We start from the raw sequence: 17264 nt of genomic DNA, 5'->3' as shown, positions 1-17264 counted from the left end.
TTGCCTCTAACCAACTTTTTTTCTGACTAAACCTAAAACTATACAGTTTTGCTTCTCCTCATTGTAGAAAAAGACAGCTGGTCATTCTTCAGGAAAAAATTTTGTGTACACTATTTCTGTAAATAAAATGTATATAAATTTTTAAAAATAACACCCACAAGCAACCCCAGAAAACATTATTATCATCACCTCTTAGACCGAGTTTCCTGCAATCAAAGTGCTTTCTTCACTCTACAGATATTTGCTGCACTGACTCTGCTTGCAAACAGTGCTGGATGCAGCATTATTATTATTATTTCATGTTAACAACCAGGCTCCTAATAATGCTTTAAAAAAATTTTTATTACATCTTGTTACAAGTGGGTCACTGACTATTGGCAAAAATTCTTTGCTCTACAGAGCAGATATTAAAGAAGATGTTAAAAGAGAAGTCTTCTCTTCAAGATTATACTTTTAGTAAAAGGTTAGTGGGCAATGGCTGCAATGATTGACCAAGCCAAATAAGACAGCTTTAAGATGTAATGATGCAAAAAATATATCTTCCAAGGCAAAACACCACCTGGCAGTTGGTGTGCGTTTATTATAGACTCTGCTCTGGCAAGTAGGCTCAAGGACATAAGAAAGTAATAAACCAGATAAACGTTTTGCCTTCAAAATCCATTTCGTACTTTACTGCCTGAAATTCCAAGTCTTAAGAAAAGGCAGTTTTGACCTGAAAGAACACAAGGAAAGATGCGCTGTGATGTATAGGATGAATCAGGTCTGGTCACTGTGGTGGGGCTGGCAAAATACACTTCCTCTGCAATGCCACCTTGCTGCCCCACGTGCAGAGTGAAAGCAGTACCTCACATGTCTGTCACTTTGAGATGCTTTCACATTTTCTTGCTTTCCTGCTCCATGTCAGAGTTTAAGGCTTCCTTCAAACTTCCCTTTGCAAATTACATCTAGTTTCATCGCCGACTTTTCTGTCAAATGCCTGAAGAAACCCTTTATGCACCAATCCTTAGCTTGCTTAGCAGTTTAATAAGTAAGGAAAGTGATGCAGGCAGAAAAAAAGTCATTGAAAAGTCTATCACTGCATTAAAGAAGCTGATATAATGATATTTAATATTGTGAAATGTTTGCTTTGGTTTGAGGCAGTTCATAATTTTCCGCTCACCCTTTAAAGTCATGAGTATGGAAATACAAGCCTGCCTCGCTCTTAAGGGTCCTGTAACGTGCCCAAGATATAGTGTCCTGTTTGATCTCACAGTAGAACCCTGGTGGACTTAGGCCACAGTGCCAACCCAAAGGAAACTGTTTACCTCTGTTAGCTTTTAAATTTTAAATGAGAAGCTGGTTTTCAGACTAATTTGCCTCTTTCTCATCATTGAGATGATAAACCAAGGGTCCTCAAACTTTTTACACAGGGGGCCAGTTCACTGTCCCTCAGACCATTGGAGGGCTGGACTATAAAAAAATCTATGAACAAATCCCTATGCACACTGCACATATCTTATTTTAAAGTAAAAAACAAAACAGGAACAAATACAATATTTCAAATAGAGAACAAGTAAATTTAAATCAACAAACTGATCAGTATTTCAATGGGAACTATGGGCCTGCTTTTGGCTAATGAGATGGTCAATGTCCGGTTCCATATTTGTCACTGCTAGCCATAACAAGTGATATGATGCGCTTCTGGAGCCGTGACACGTGCCTCCCACGTCACCGGAAGTAGTACTGTACGTGAGCAACACCGCGCTTTGTGGTGCCGCCACATACAGTGCTCCTTTCACTGACCACCAATGAAAGAAGTGCCCCTTCCGGAAGTGCAGTGGGGCCGGATAAATGGCCTCAGGGGGCTGCTTGGGACCCCTGCATAAACTCTACCTGCTCATTTACACACCTGTGCTGATTGCAAAGCCATCTCACTGCTTCCCCCTCCAACAGCACGCCCGGATTTCCACCATCCACTCTGCAAAAGTTGACAGAGCATCAACTCTATCTCTAGTTGAGAAGGTACATAAAGGAACAGAAAGATAAATGAGTTAAATGCTTCTCCTCAAGCCAGCCACAGTTTAATATCAAATGCCAAAGCAACTGGATGTCTTCCTAGTTTATGAATGTGCAGTGATGACTTGGCTGCTGGCCACTGACTCAGTTTCTTCAGAAGAAACACCATCTTTCCATTTTTTTGATCCCAGTGTTGCAGATGACCAGGAAATGAGTGGGCCTGTCACGCACACCCGTAAAGCTACTATCAAATCCTAGGAATCCAGAAGCTACAAAAAGAAAGCTTATTTTGGCTGCTTGAGTTTTTTTGTTTTTTCAACTTTTCTTTAAGGTAAAGTCAAGTATCTGGTTAAATCTATTTCAACATTTTCAGCTCATGATGGCCCAAACAAAGTGAGTTTTATTTTCCTCAAACATGGCAGTTCCTGCCTCATCCCATCCAGGGACTATCGTTCCAGGTGTTGTCATTTCTAAATCAAACACTACTACGAACTAAATGTAGGACTCTCTGGAGAATAATGAGACCTAGATGGCTCTGATCCTTGGCTTTCTTCAAAAACCTGTTTTTATAATATTATCAGCACACTTCCCATTTCTTTGATAACCAATGGAAATATCAATGTCCTTTTCCAATCCCTGTGTTTCAGATGGGAAAAATAAGACACAGGGCACTTCATTGGAATGAGTGAAGGCTTACCCTGCCACCACTATAACCACTGCCTACTGCTATATAGAGAGAAAGACAGGCAATTTTATGTACTTAGGTATCTGTTTAGAATACAGTTAGGCCTGACCAGGCGGTGGCAGAGTAGATAGAGTGTTGGACTGGGATGCAAAGGACCCAAGTTCGAAACCCCAAGGTCACCAGCTTGAGCACAGGCTCACCAGCGTGAGCACGGGGTTGCTGGCTTGAGTGTGAGATCATAGACATGACGCCATGATCACTGGCTTGAGCTCAAAGGTCACTGGCTTGAAGCCCAAGGTCACTGGCTTGAAGCCCAAGGTTGCTGGCTTGAGCAAAGGGTCACTCACTCTGCTGTCAAGGCACATATGAAAAAGTAATCAATGAACCACTAAGGTGCCACAACAAAGAATTGATGCTTCTCATCTCTCACCCTTTCTGTCTGTCTGTCTCTATCTGTCCCTCTCTGACTCTCTCTGTCTCTGTCAAAAAAAAAATCAAAAGTTAAAAAAAAAAGAAAAGAAGAAGTACTGGCTGTTAATTATTGCCAGAATGGGCCACTACAAAGTATCTATTCCAATCCTATTGTTATTAAAAGTAATAGCACTGGCCCAGCTCTTCATTGACTCATAAATATTAAATAAAAACAGCAAGTAGCTTTAGTCATTTACCATGGCACACATTATACCGTAGTTTATCCCGGGAACTATGAAAGACCAGGACATGGGATTTTAAAGCTAAGCCTGCTAGGGCTATATGAGGTTCTTGTTTTTGTTTTTGTTTTTTGTTTGTTTTAAGGTAAAGTTGGTCATCTAGTTAAATCTATTTCAACATTTTTCCAAGCTAGCCTTATTAGATGTGTAATTAGATGGTCACATATTTGTTTTGACATTAGAACAGAGTCAACACTCTTTTCTGAGTTGAAATCTGGACCTATCCATAGACACTGTCTGGGTTCATCTTAAAGCAGAGACAGAGCCTCTCTCTCCTGGCAGCCTTCCTTCCTTACTCAGTCCCCACGAATTAACCTTTGCCTAATTGTTTATGAAGGCAGACTTAACTATTCATGTGGTTATGCACAAGTACTTTTCAGAGGGTCCATCCTATCAAAATTCTCAGCTAAAAGAATGCTATTTGGATAACTTTCCTGGAGGAAAGAGTCGGTGCATTCCTCCAGGATCTCCAAGTCCTACACCTGGCTTCAGCCAGGTCACCAAGGGCTGGGTACTCAGACAACATTGTTTCTACTGGCTGGAACAAAATGTTTTTACTGAAATTGGCTTTTGGCAGGATGAAACTGGCCTATTGTCAGGAATTGGATTTAGGTAGTATAGATGTCCCTGAAAGTAGAGATTTGAAAAACAGTTAGATAATAAAATCTCTTGGTCTTGGTGACTGTCTTGATGCAGTTGATGAAGAGAAAGAAAAAGGAAAGCCAGATTTCTGACACAACGTATCTGATAGATGATGGTGCATTCAATGTTAATGGCTTGAGGCTCAGATAAGGATACTCAGAGTTTGGGGAAATAGGAGGCATCCAAGTAGTTGTGCCCAGCACACAGCTGAATAAAAAAGGTCAAGAGTCAGAAATGAGGTCAGGGCCAGAGGACTGGGCCAGCAGGAAAAAATCTGGCCACATCAGTGTTAGGGGATCAGCACAGGAATAGAAACCGAAGAAGGTATGTAGACTCATAAATACAGAGAACAGACTGATGCTGCTGGAGGGGAGGGGCATTGGGGGGCTCGGTGGAAAGGAGAAAAGGTTTGAGAAGTACAGATTGGTAGTTACAGAATAGTCACAGGGATGTAAAATAATACCGCACAGGGAATATAATCAATAATACTGTAATGACTATGCATGGGGCCAGGTGGGTACTGGAAATATTGAGGGGAGAACACATTGTAAAGTATATGACTGTCTAACCATTGTGCTGTACACCTGAACTAATACAAAATAATACTGAATATAAACTGTAACTGAAATTTTTTAAAAAAGAAAATTTAATGATACATAAATCACACCAGTATTCCTAAATAAGAAATCATTTGACACTGAATAGTACAAAATTGATAAAGTGACCATTAAGCCTGGAAATAAGAGGCCCAGCAGGAGGAAACAAAGATTCATGCATGACAATTTAGTTCCCCCCAAATAGAGATATTGTCATTGACTTCTACCTTGATGGGAACATTTCAACGAAGAGGAATATAACCTATAATCTAGATTCTAGATTGTTTGATCAAAAAAAATTATTGCTTCAAATTAGGTACCTGCTCTTCAAAAAATACCTGAAAAAATTATTAAAAGTTAAAAAGAGACTTCCCATTTTTTCATACATTGCTATGGTTTGGAAGTTTCTCTAATAATCAAGCATTTCTAAGCAGGAAAATAAAAAAAGGTTAAAAGAAAACAAAACACACACGTATATATCTTTCTAACAAATTTTTATCCTTTCTCTCCTCTTTCAGTCCTCACTACCAGTGTAAGGCAAGCTGCTTTCATTATGCCTATCTGTATCTGTGGGACCAGTTAGAGCCGGAAAACTCAGGTCTAAGGGGAAAACTGAGCCTCAGTGTAGGAAACGAGAACATAGCCCATCCTTGGGGGGCCCGCTGGTTCTCCACAGGGGCTCACTCAACAGAAGTGAAAGGCAGGCTCCCAGTGAAGCCACTCTGTCACCCACAGGCAGCCCCGGCCCTCACAGCCCTCCAGCCAAGGAGAAATGAAGACTTTTGCCCATTCCCACAGACCCTCCTGGGGTGGTTCCTCCATGCTGTGCTCTAAACTTTCAGCTCTACAGAGGCCATACCTGGGACTGAAAGGTCAGCCCACCTGAATCAAGAGGGCATCTGGCCTGGCCCTGCAGCACCATTAGTTTCACATTTGCAGATAGAAACTTACCCCCTGTTGCTCACACTGATGAATCTAATGGTTTCCTGGCATGCCAAGGTTCACAGCCATCTGCGCTGCTGGCAGCATGCCCGCATCCATGGTGGTGTGACATGTTCAGATGGGCAGCAACCAAAGAAAATAGGCCTAGTGGATGCAGTCAATGAGGCCTTAGTTTCAAGATGTCCCAGTAACTAGCAAAGCCAAAGAACAGATCACAAGCTACATCACAAGGTGCCACATCTACCAACAATTGTTGGTGTAGTATCATCAAGGCTGATTTTCAGTCTGCACCCCTTTTCCTAATTGGTCAGGGGAATTATGAACTGAGAGGAGTTCAAGCCTGGCTGCCTGGACTGCATCTGGTGACAAACACAGAATGAAGATATAGCACCATTTGTAGGGGACCTTCCCTGAGACAGGGAGATGCAGCTTATTCAGTGGTCACCAGAGCGGGATCCTGGGCTCCGCTGAGGCGCCACATCTGGGAAATATGCCTTTCTTCAGGCCTCTTCAATATGGTTGCCTCTTAGAGTGATGTTGCGTGAGACATACTTATACAAAAACATTATTTGCTGTTTATCTGAAATTTTAATTTAGCTGGTGTTTTGTGTTTTTATTTGCTAAATTAGGTAACCCTACTCTTAGATCAAGTGAAAATAAAAGAGGGACAAGGTAGCAAACTTAAGGAGATTTGGAGCAAGCCTAGGACAGTTGACAGACTGGACTGTCTCAGAATCAGGATGGCTTGGAGAACTCCCCTTTCATCTAAGAATACTCCTTACCTACTTCTCACGAGCCTTTGATTATTGGAGGATTTCAATAGTTGAGTCTTGTTTTAAATGCCAGAGGCATCTCTCAAGCTTTATCATCCATCGTCTCGTCTACACACTCACGCATGTGAGTGTATTGCACATGCACATGTGTGTGAACACACACACACAGAACCAAACTTGTCCCTACTGTCCTTGCAATGCTATACACAGCCCAGTTGCCACAATTACCTGGGTGGTCTTCTTCATTTTACTTGTCTCTGTCAGACAAGGAGTAAGAGGAAAGCGCACTGACTTCCAGAGCCAGTTCAACCTAATTTTGAAACTCAGATTTGTTACTTAATAATCGCAAGTCTTTCTTCATTATTTGTTAACTGACAGATTCTAAGATTTTGTTTCTTATTCTCAAAGCATGAGTCATAATCTTGTCCCATTGAATTACTGTGAAAATTAAATATGATGATGTACTAAAGTGAATTATTGCTGTTGTTGTCGTCATTATATTATTCAAGACTCAGCTCACAAGCATGGGGACCCAGTAATTTAACTAATTAATGGCCTAGGTCTGAATCCAAATCCTGCCTTTCTTTCTCTCAGTCTTTCCCCCCTCCCTTTCTCTCTCTTGTAAGCTGTGTGACCCTAGGCAGTCTGTGCCTTAGTTTATTCACATGTAAAATAGGCATGCATACCCTGCCTGGAAAATAAGAAGTACCATGTAAACATTGTCTATTATTATTGTCTTCCATGAAGCATTCCCAGCCCACCCCAGAGGAGAATGGTACAATTGCTCTCTGAATTTCTTTAGCACACATAACCAGTCGCATGTGCATTGGGTTCTTAGGATGTGTTTTGTCTTCTCCACCATGCTCCTAAGAGGAGCTCCTCGGGTGTTTGATGATGTTGGTGTGAAGAGGAAGCATGGGCATAGGCAATGACCTGAGCAAGCACATAAACACATGTGGACAGACAGCTGATTCCCTGTATTCACCATATCTACTGTGTGCCAGGCACTGTGTCAGGCACCATGCATATTTTCTCTCATTTGGTGTCATGTCAACCTTTTGAATGAGGTCATTCTTTTGGGGTTTACAGCTGAGGAAAGTCAAGCGTAGAGAATTTCAGTAACTCACCTTATGCTGCTTGGCCTTGGACAAATTAAATTTATCTTTAGCCTCCATAGCTATGAAACAGGGTGATACTAGTAACTCTTCGAATTGCAGTGAGGATTAAATGCGGGTTCGTGTGAAGTGCCCAGCTCAGTACCCAGATGTGCTCACCACGATCTCAGTGAGTAATAGGTGTTCATGGCACAGTAGTAGACAGCAGCATGGTTGGGAACGAGACTTTACTCAGTCTGCCTTTAGCATCCATGTCCTTAACTTCGGCCTATAGTGCCAATTGAACATAGACCTAAAAACATATAAAGAAACCCAGAACCTTTAACGCCAGCACTGGTTCCCTGAAATTTCTGATAGGAGATTCACTCTTAAACTGCTGCACCTGCGGCATGTTTATCTCGGAGGAGCTTGCACATGCACACTCAGGGAGCGTGTCCTCGCTGAGACCAGGCCTCATTCTCCTGAGGGGAAGGCTGCACTCGGGGCCACCGGGAGGGAGCCTCAAACTCAACACTCATGTCTCCTTCCCCACAGGGTGGGCTCCAGCTCCAGAGGAGGTCTGGAAAATCCTGGGCTGGCTTCTGTGGAACCGCTTGTCACCAGCGTAGACCAGAGTCACTCTACGTGGTGACATCACCTGTGTCTTTCCCCAGGTGACAGCGTGGGCTCTGGCTCAGAGTTCTTCTCCTGTGCTCCTTGGCCATTTACCAACTCTTTCTTAACTTTTTTTTAATAACTTGTGAAAATACATTAGAAATTGTGACTTACAAAGCTAGAGCAAAGATCAAAATGGAGTGACATCTATGAAAATTCCAGGTTCACATTAGGCATTCAATATTTTATTTATAAGTATGTTTATTAATATGTTAAGAAGGCACAGTTCTAACAGCTTTACAAGTATAAACTATTTGATCATCATAATAACTCTATTGAGGTAGGGATCATATTTATCCCCATTTACAGATAAGGATACTGGAGTACGCAGAGTCTAATAATGTTCCCAACGTGACATAGCTAGTAAGTGACAGAGCTGAGATTAGAATTTAGGCAGATTTCCTATTTTTAACCACTGTTTTAACTATTAGTCATTTTTTCTTCTCCTCTAATGACTTTTCTCTTCTGTCCTTATGCTAACAATGTTTTCCCAACAATCTTTCCCAATGATGATATATGTTGGGAGCCCAAGTCACTACTTCCAATGGTGATAACAAGGGCATCCATAGAGAGAGAAATGATGCCAAAGTCTTATCAAATCCCCTCATGATGCAGCCCTACCCAACTCTCCAGTCTCCATAATTCCACAAAATCCCTCTGCTTATAATTCCCAAACCTGCAGTCCTGTCTTCTGCTTCCATTACATTACATAGGCTGTTCCTTCTGTCTGCAACTCCCTTCCCTCATTTCATTCTCTCCCCCCCCCTTCTAACTTCTACCAATTCCTTCATGCATAGCTTTATCAGACAAGTCTTCCTGATCCTTAGGAGTTTAGATGCCCATTCACTGTGATTCCATAATCCCCAGGCAGTATCTTCCATCAAAGCATTTGTCCCACTGGACCATAGTAATTATTGTAATTGACTCTCTTGTTGCTTGTACTTAACTATGAGCTTTTTGAAAGCAGCAACTGTATTGTATTTATCACTGTATCTCTAGTACATGGTACCTGTAATAGAGTAGGCATTCAATATATGTTTGTTCTGTGAATGAACAAAGGTTTAGGTGATTGAATTTCTCTTCCTGCTCTCCAATTTCTATATCTCTCACTTTGTCCACAGACATACATTTTCTGGACAGAGAGGCAGAGAAAGTAGTTAGACAGTTCAAAAATAAACTTCAAACACTGGAAGAGGAAATGGTGAGAAAGACAATTCATGGAACACTTTGGTTTACCAATGGCTCACATTCTCTGAGGTTACCGAAAACACTCATTAAAACCCTGTAAATCTCAACAGGAATTTAGTATTTTAGTATTTGATCAGTTGCTTTCAATTTAAGAAATTATTATTCCAAATATAATTAATGAGATTATTATTTTATTTTTTCTTTTGTATTTTTCTGAAGCTGGAAACAGGGAGAGACAGTCAGACAGACTCCCGCATGCTCCCGACCGGGATCCACCCGGCACGCCCACCAGGGGGCGATGCTCTGCCCCTCGGGGGCTTCGCTCTGCCACAACCAGAGCCACTCTAGCGCCTGGGGCGGAGGCCAAGGAGCCATCCCCAGCACCCGGGCCATCTCTGCTCCAATGGAGCCTTGGCTGCGGGAGGGGAAGAGAGAGACAGAGAGGAAGGAGGGGGGGTGGAGAAGCAAATGGGCGCCTCTCCTATGTGCTCTGGCCGAGAATCGAACCCCGGTCCCGCGCACGCCAGGCCGACGCTCTACCGCTGAGCCAACCCGCCAGGGCCCAGTGAGATTATTTCTGTTTGATCTTTTTAGAAGAGAGACTATGCTCACTACTAGAATATTGCATTCTCATTCTGAAAAATGTGTAAATATTAATATCAAACATTTTGTGAGTAATAAATAAAACGGGGTGGCCCTGGAGCAATTGGAAGCACTGTTTAAGTTATTCCTTATTTTCCAAAAATTAAGTGATAGTTAATAAAACCCCATTAAACACATAAAATTGAACAAAAGTGGTCAAAAATCTCCCAAATTGATCCCCCTAAAGCAAATTAAAAATCTGGTAGTCATTGTTTGAATGTATACAAACATTTTTAAATTTTGCTTGAATGCCTTATGCAATAGTATTTCTGCTTCCAAATTTTCTCTGGCCTTGCTGAGAAAAGTATTGTTCTCGAATTACCTTGTCCAACAGTGAAAATATCTAAAAAAAATTTGTTCTGCTCGCGTTGCCACCAGAAGCCCGGAGAGTACCTTAAAGGAGCGTTTTAAAGTTACTTTTTTGAAAGCTCATCAAAATGTATATTAGAGCAGGAAGAAAAAGTATATTCTTCAATGTTATAAGAACTCAAATACAATTATCCCTGGAAAATATGTAATCACTAACACAAATTTATATCAAGATTCTAAAATACATATTCAACGGCACAGATATATACATGTATGTTTATGGGTGTAACTTTCTCTTAGGACTGTTTGAACAGTTCCTCTGAGCAATAAATTATCATAAAAAAGACGATTTAATGACTATTTAAGATAATGCCATTTCCTCCAACATTGGAATCCATAACAATTCTCTTATTAGCAAATGGTAGGTTGTAGTTTGGTAATTGGCTGTCATATCTAATCTCCATTAAGAACTGTATATCCCAGATGTCTCCACTATACATTCAGCTCTATGTTGGAATAAAAGCAGAGGTTTTGTCCCAACAGTGACAGAATAATGATGAGAACCAAGCAATGGCTTACTCTCTTGCTCCTGAAAATCAGGGATAAAACTACTTTTGGGGTCTTAAACCTCATTCAGGAGACTAGCCTCTGGCATGTTCTCTGGGGTGTGGAAAGTATTGTTCCCCAAGCACCGAGCCTGCACTTCCGTTATCCTCAATGCACAAGTCAAAGAAATACCACCTTCCACAAGAGAGCTCCTCCCCCTCACAGCTTTTGCTGTCATCCACAACACTTCTTCAGGGCTCACTCTTAAAAACAAAATTCCAGGTGAAATAGATGAGATAGATAAGACCAACTGGGAAACAGAGGTGATTGGAGAGGTGAAAACAAAATAAAGAGAGCTGATAAACCAGTAACTCCATTCATGTTGTACTCGGTTACAATAATAAGTAATTTAATATAATAATTTATGTGCATTTTACAGGGCAAGGCAAGAGAAGTTCTGGGATAAGCGTAATTCTACAAAGCTGTTATAATACCTATCTAAAAAACAATTCATATTTATTAGTGGAATAAATCCCTAAAATTCCTTTCTAAAGGCTTATCAAACCAGATTGGGTCCCAGCCCAACAAATCGAATTAGAAAGCCATGTAGGGCTGCTAACTGAGTTATTAAAATGATCTGCACAAAGATTCTCAATTCACCAGGAAGCCTTTCATTTGGACATTTAGTCAAATGCTGCCCTCTAGTGAAAAAACTCTTTAAAAGGCTCCAGCAGGCCCGGGGATGAGAAAGCACCCAGGAGCTTCAATAAAAGAGTCCAATAAGATAATCAAGTAGAATCTTCAAACTACAAACTACAGTTATTTTAAACTAAAATATTAATTTAATTTTTAGTTTGCTGCTAATGCCTAAACTTTTTTTCTAAAATTAGGTTATATATTGAATATAATAAAATATTAAAATTTCAATGGTAGGGTAGCTTTACCAATAAGACATTTAGATAGGCTCTAATATTCAATAATCTAATAATAGTAACTGATATTAAAGCTTGATATGCTTATTTCCATTAGCTGTTGATGCAGCTAAAGAATTTCTATGAAATAAAATAGGTGATAATATGACTTCCTTCTCTGTCAATGAAAAAACATAGAAGTAATGATTCTACAAGATGCTTGTGTTAAAAAGATTTCTTTACTTCTAGTATTCATTTCGCCATAATAGTCAATAATTATAATGTTATTTTTAAAAAGAATTATAATGTTCTATACTACAATCTGTCCCTTCATTTGGAGTTAACCCTCAAGGACCCCTACCAGGACAACTTTGGCAAATAGATGTTACTTATATACCTTCATTTGGCAAACAGTCCTATGTCCACGTTACAGTGGATACCTATTCTGGATTTATAGTAACCTCTGTCAGAACAGGAGAGACTGCTAAGCATGTTATAGCTCACTGTCTGTATGCATTGTTCTATTATTGGATTTCCTAAACTGGTTAAACTGACAATGCTCCTGCATATGGAGCAAAAGCATTTACTGTATTTTGTTAAACCTTTTGAATTATGTGTATTTCTTACAATCTTTAAAGTCAAAGTATTATTAAAGTGTACCCAACAAATATTTTAAGGTCAATTTAAAAAAATTTAAAAGGGGGGAGTCATATCCTGGAACTCCTACGGGTCTACCATATCATGCTTTTTACTTAAAAATTTTTAAATTTCTTTTGAATGCTGATGAACAGGAGATGCCAAATCTTTTTCTCCTGCAAACTTCTACCTTCTTTTATTTGATCCAGCTAATAACACTGTTTTGTCTTTTTCCAAATAGCTCCAGATATACAGAAAAGGTTTATATAGGCGGATGGGGATCCTCAAATCCCTCAGCAAGATCTTCTGAGCATGTCTTTTAAGATACCAAGAGGCATAAAAAGCCCAATAGAGATCAGGGGAACTACCAGCTTTTAGGATACACCCTTAAAGGCTCCAATGCCCCAAAGGGGTCTCATAGGATGCCACCTGGGTCCTGCTTCAATAGTGGAAAGGAAGGTCATTGAGCTAAAGCCTGCCAGACTTACATGCCTCTGCTGTGAGGAAACAGGGACACTGGAAGATAGGCTTTCCCCTCGCTCCTCTAAGGGAGGGCTCAGTCTCTTCCAGCCCTGCTCCAGCCACCTATGACCTAACCTTGCCCAGAATGCTGAGGTTTGCCACTGAAGGCTGAAGGTGCCCAGGGCCGTCAGCCCCATCTACGACACTGTGGACGAGCCTAAGGCATTTCTTCCAAGAAGCAGGTAAACTGATCTCATTTGCACAAGGGCCACTTAACTGTCTGGCCTGAATAGTCAGGTTTTTTATTCTTCCCTCGAAGATCTCTGTTGTGGGTATTGATAGTCCTATTTTCTGCTGCTTTGTTTAATATATAGTGTTTCCTTTATTCCTCCTACCTCAATGCCCCACTCATATTTCAGGCTGGGGCCTACTCCTAATTTAGAGCTCTCTTTCCCCCTTTTGCCAACTTCTATTATGAATCTACCTTTGCCACCCAGCTTAGTGCATCCCAAGGTTCTCTTTACCACGCCACAGTCGCAGAGCTCCAGGGAAAAGCAACCTGGTCTCATCTCTTCAGGCAGAAGAGAACAGAAGCTCCACATCCACACATGCTGCATATGGCTTTTCCAGTCTACCTGAATCATTACCAGCTAGAAGCAGCAGTCATTGGGACTTGGACGTGAGCTGCGAAGTATAGAATTGTGACAACAATTCCAGTGCCATGCGGACTTTTCCTGGACTCCTGCTCCTTGTGACAGCTCCTAACAGACTGAACTGTGGTTGGGTTGCATTTTCAGGGATTTGGCATGGTGATGGGACTAACCTGGACTTGGTGAACATGTTAAGAACACTACTCTTTTATGGATTCTTGCTGTATTGGCCAAGAGTTTGCTTAAAGGCTTTAATCACTATTAAAAAAAATAGAAGACTGAATAAGGAAGATGTGGCACATACACACCATGGTATACTATTCAGCCATGAGAAATGTGACATCGAATCATTTACAACAAAATGGTGGGATCTTGATAACATTGTGTGGAGTGAAATAAGTAAATCAGAAAAAACAAGAACTGCATGATTCCATACATTGGTGAGACATAAAAACAAAACTAAGATACATGGACAAGAGTGTGGTGGTAATGGGGGGCAAGTGGAGGGAAGGAGGGAGAGGGGGAGGGGGAGGGGCACAAAGAAAACTAGATAGAAGGTGACGGAGGACAATCTGACTTTGGGAGATGGGTATGCAACATAATTGAATGACAAGATAACCTGGACATGTTTTATTTGAATATATGTACCCTGATTTATTGATGTCACCCCATTAAAATAAAAATTTATTTATAAAAAAAAATTCTCAACACAAGATTACAATGTACTGTTGTTTCAGAATAAAAATATCTAATGATTTTGACTCTAAAAAAAAGAATTATAATATTCTTAAATAATACAGTAGTATGGCTCTATGCTAGACTAGAAATTTCAACTAGTCATTTCTAATTTAGTGGGAAAGAAAATCTTTACTTTCAAACTTCTTACAGAATTTTAATACAATTTATTTATTGAGCAGTAACCAGCAAATAGCATTTTTTAACTGTATGGTAAACTTTGTAGATCTAAAATGCAAATTTCCTCTTATGACACAATCTTTCTTTCAGAGCATTCATTCATTCATTCAGCTTTGATGTCTTTTAACAAATCTTTATGACTGCCTACTCTGTTCACACACACTCTGCTAGTCACATGCAATGTAATGGTGAAAAGGATGGACCTGTTGTTCTAAGTGTATGGCTCCTACAGCTGAGTTGGGGGAAGCAGACATGTAATCAAGTCATTATGAAACATTGTCATAAATGCACAGGGCTCTCTAGGAGCATGTAGGAGGGACACCTGATTCAACACTGGGGAGAGAGAAATGTTCTGCTCCCCAAGGAAATAAAGTTGGATCTTTGACAATATTCTATAGCCATTGAAAGCCCTCTGAATTAGTGCTAAACAGACAGGCTAGTTTCTTCCTGCAGAAGCAATTCCACCAAGACTGTGGTACTGTGACAGATTTGTGCTTTTGCAGTGTATTGTTCTCAATAAGATGCAATGACAGTAGATCCACACTCAGCACCAGCCATGCACTGATATTGGAATGAAATCTCTCCAAAAATGTAAATAAAAATATTCTTAAGTAAATCTACTTAGAAATTTTTGTTTTCTTTTCTTAATTATGCACACATACAGAGAACATTATATCTCTCTTTTTTTAGAAAAATAAGAAAGACAAAATAAAAATATTTTGTGATGATATAGTCCTCATGTCCTGTGAGATTTTGAACAAGTCATACATCTACGGTCTATGATCCTTTCCATTCAAATATTCTGTAAGTCTATTAACAACACTATATACAAAAATTACTCATCTTTTTAAAGTGTTGTATTCATTGTTGAGTGTTGTTGACTATCAGCTTCTCATCCTCTCGTTAACCGTGGTCATCATGGTATGTAAGAGAAAAATTCTTCCTTGAGAAAGATTTAATCTTATCCTTTCTCATCAAATGCTTTACTCATTGAAACAAGAAAATAGAAATTAAAATTTCAAGGAAAAAGCTTACTAAGCCCTGGCTCTGATTTAAAATGTCAGCAATATATCAAGAACACATCTCTATAAGAAAAATTAAGTTAGCGAAATTTGCTATGTGAGAGATTTTTAACATTTTTTCTGAAATTGAATATGCACAAGGAAATTTTTGTTGGGGTTTTTTGTATTTGTCTATTAAAGTATCTTTTATATACAGTAAATTCTTAATTAGTGTTTTAAAACAAATCATTGAAAGCAGAAAAAGATTTAAAACAGATATATGTATACAAGACATCTGTATGTCTCAAAGAAAGAAATATAGGGCATTCTCAACCTAAATTGTATGTAAGTGGGCTCATTTAATCACTTTTAAATGGTACTCTGTGCTTTGAAAAATGACAAACTGTATACAATCATCCCTCGTCATATCGCAGGTCACTTTTCATGGTCTCACTATATCACAGATTTTTAAATTGTATACATCTAATTTTGTGTCACAGACTTTTTGCTATATCATGGAATTTTACAATATATAGGTATTTTATATGTTTATTATTTTAATTATTTTTGTGGTAAAAATAAGCATTTTCTAGCCTAAAAAATGAAGACAATATTTTAAAAATATTAATTAAAACATACTAGTATTCACTGGTGAGTACCTATATAGAATTTTATATATTGTTAAAGTTACATATGTTTAAGAGTGTAGAAAGTGTTAAGAGCATAAGAAGTGTTTATAAGAGTGTGAGAAAGGTTCATAACAGTGTAGGAAAGGTTTATAAGAGTGTGAGGAGCGTTTATACAGCCTTAAAATATATATAAATAATAAAAATAAATATAAGGTTGCTACTTTGCGGATTTTCGCCTATCACAGAGGTTCTGGAACCTAACCCCACGATAGACAAGGGACCTCTGTAAAGCAAAGGTGAGACCTTACAAGAAGAATTGGGAAACTTGGATTTTATCTGAGGATATAACAAACCTCAGCCACGTCATCAACCTCTTTGTGTTTGAATTTCCTCACTTGTCCTATCTCACATCTGTCACTGGTTTATGTAAAGATCCCATGAGCTAATCTCTATGCATGTACATTAAAACTGACCTAAAATATTCAGCAATAGGGGAAAAGATAAACAAAATGCAATATAGTCATATAATGAAATACCACACAAAAAATTAAGTAATAACCTGGAAATATATTAGAAATATTGATGTCAGCATGGCTACTCTAAAAAAATCTATAATGTTGAGTAAAAAAATGCAAGGTACAGAGTGATACACTACTTATATTTTTATAAAGCACTCTAAACAGTACTATATGTTGTCCATGGCTTGCATATACAGGTGGTCCTCAGATTATGACATAGTTTCATTCCTACAATAGTGAGGTAACCCAAATTTTGGTGTAGTAAAAACACACCCTAGTCTAAATCACTTACTTATCCCCACACAGTTGTAAAATCATAATCTAGAATATAAAAACACAATTAAGCCACAGAAAAAGGAAAAGGACATAAATATATATACTGTACTGTATTAACAGAAAAATATGACAAAAAATGAGTGATGCCAACTTCCTCATTCATACTCCACATTACTGCGTATTCTCCCACCACGCGCAACCAAACTAGTTCACCCACGTAGACTGTAAGTACGACACTAATGGCGTAAGCCAAAATACTTACGACTCAATTCTTTAAAGTTTTTCTTGGAGTGTCATAAACTCAAAACGTCATATGTCGAGCCTAACCAGGAGGTCGTGCAGTGGACAGAGCATTGGACAAGAACACAGAGGACCCAGGTTCAAACCCCCAAGGTCGTCAGCTTGAGTGCGGGTTCATCTAGTTTGAGCAAAGCTCACCAGCTTGAGCCCAAGGTCGCTGGCTCGAGCA

The sequence above is a fragment of the Saccopteryx bilineata genome, chromosome 3 (genome assembly GCF_036850765.1).
Source record: "Saccopteryx bilineata isolate mSacBil1 chromosome 3, mSacBil1_pri_phased_curated, whole genome shotgun sequence".
Lineage (NCBI taxonomy): Eukaryota > Metazoa > Chordata > Mammalia > Chiroptera > Emballonuridae > Saccopteryx > Saccopteryx bilineata.
The sequence above is the reverse complement of the archived record's forward strand: the minus strand, read 5'-3'. Positions refer to the sequence as shown.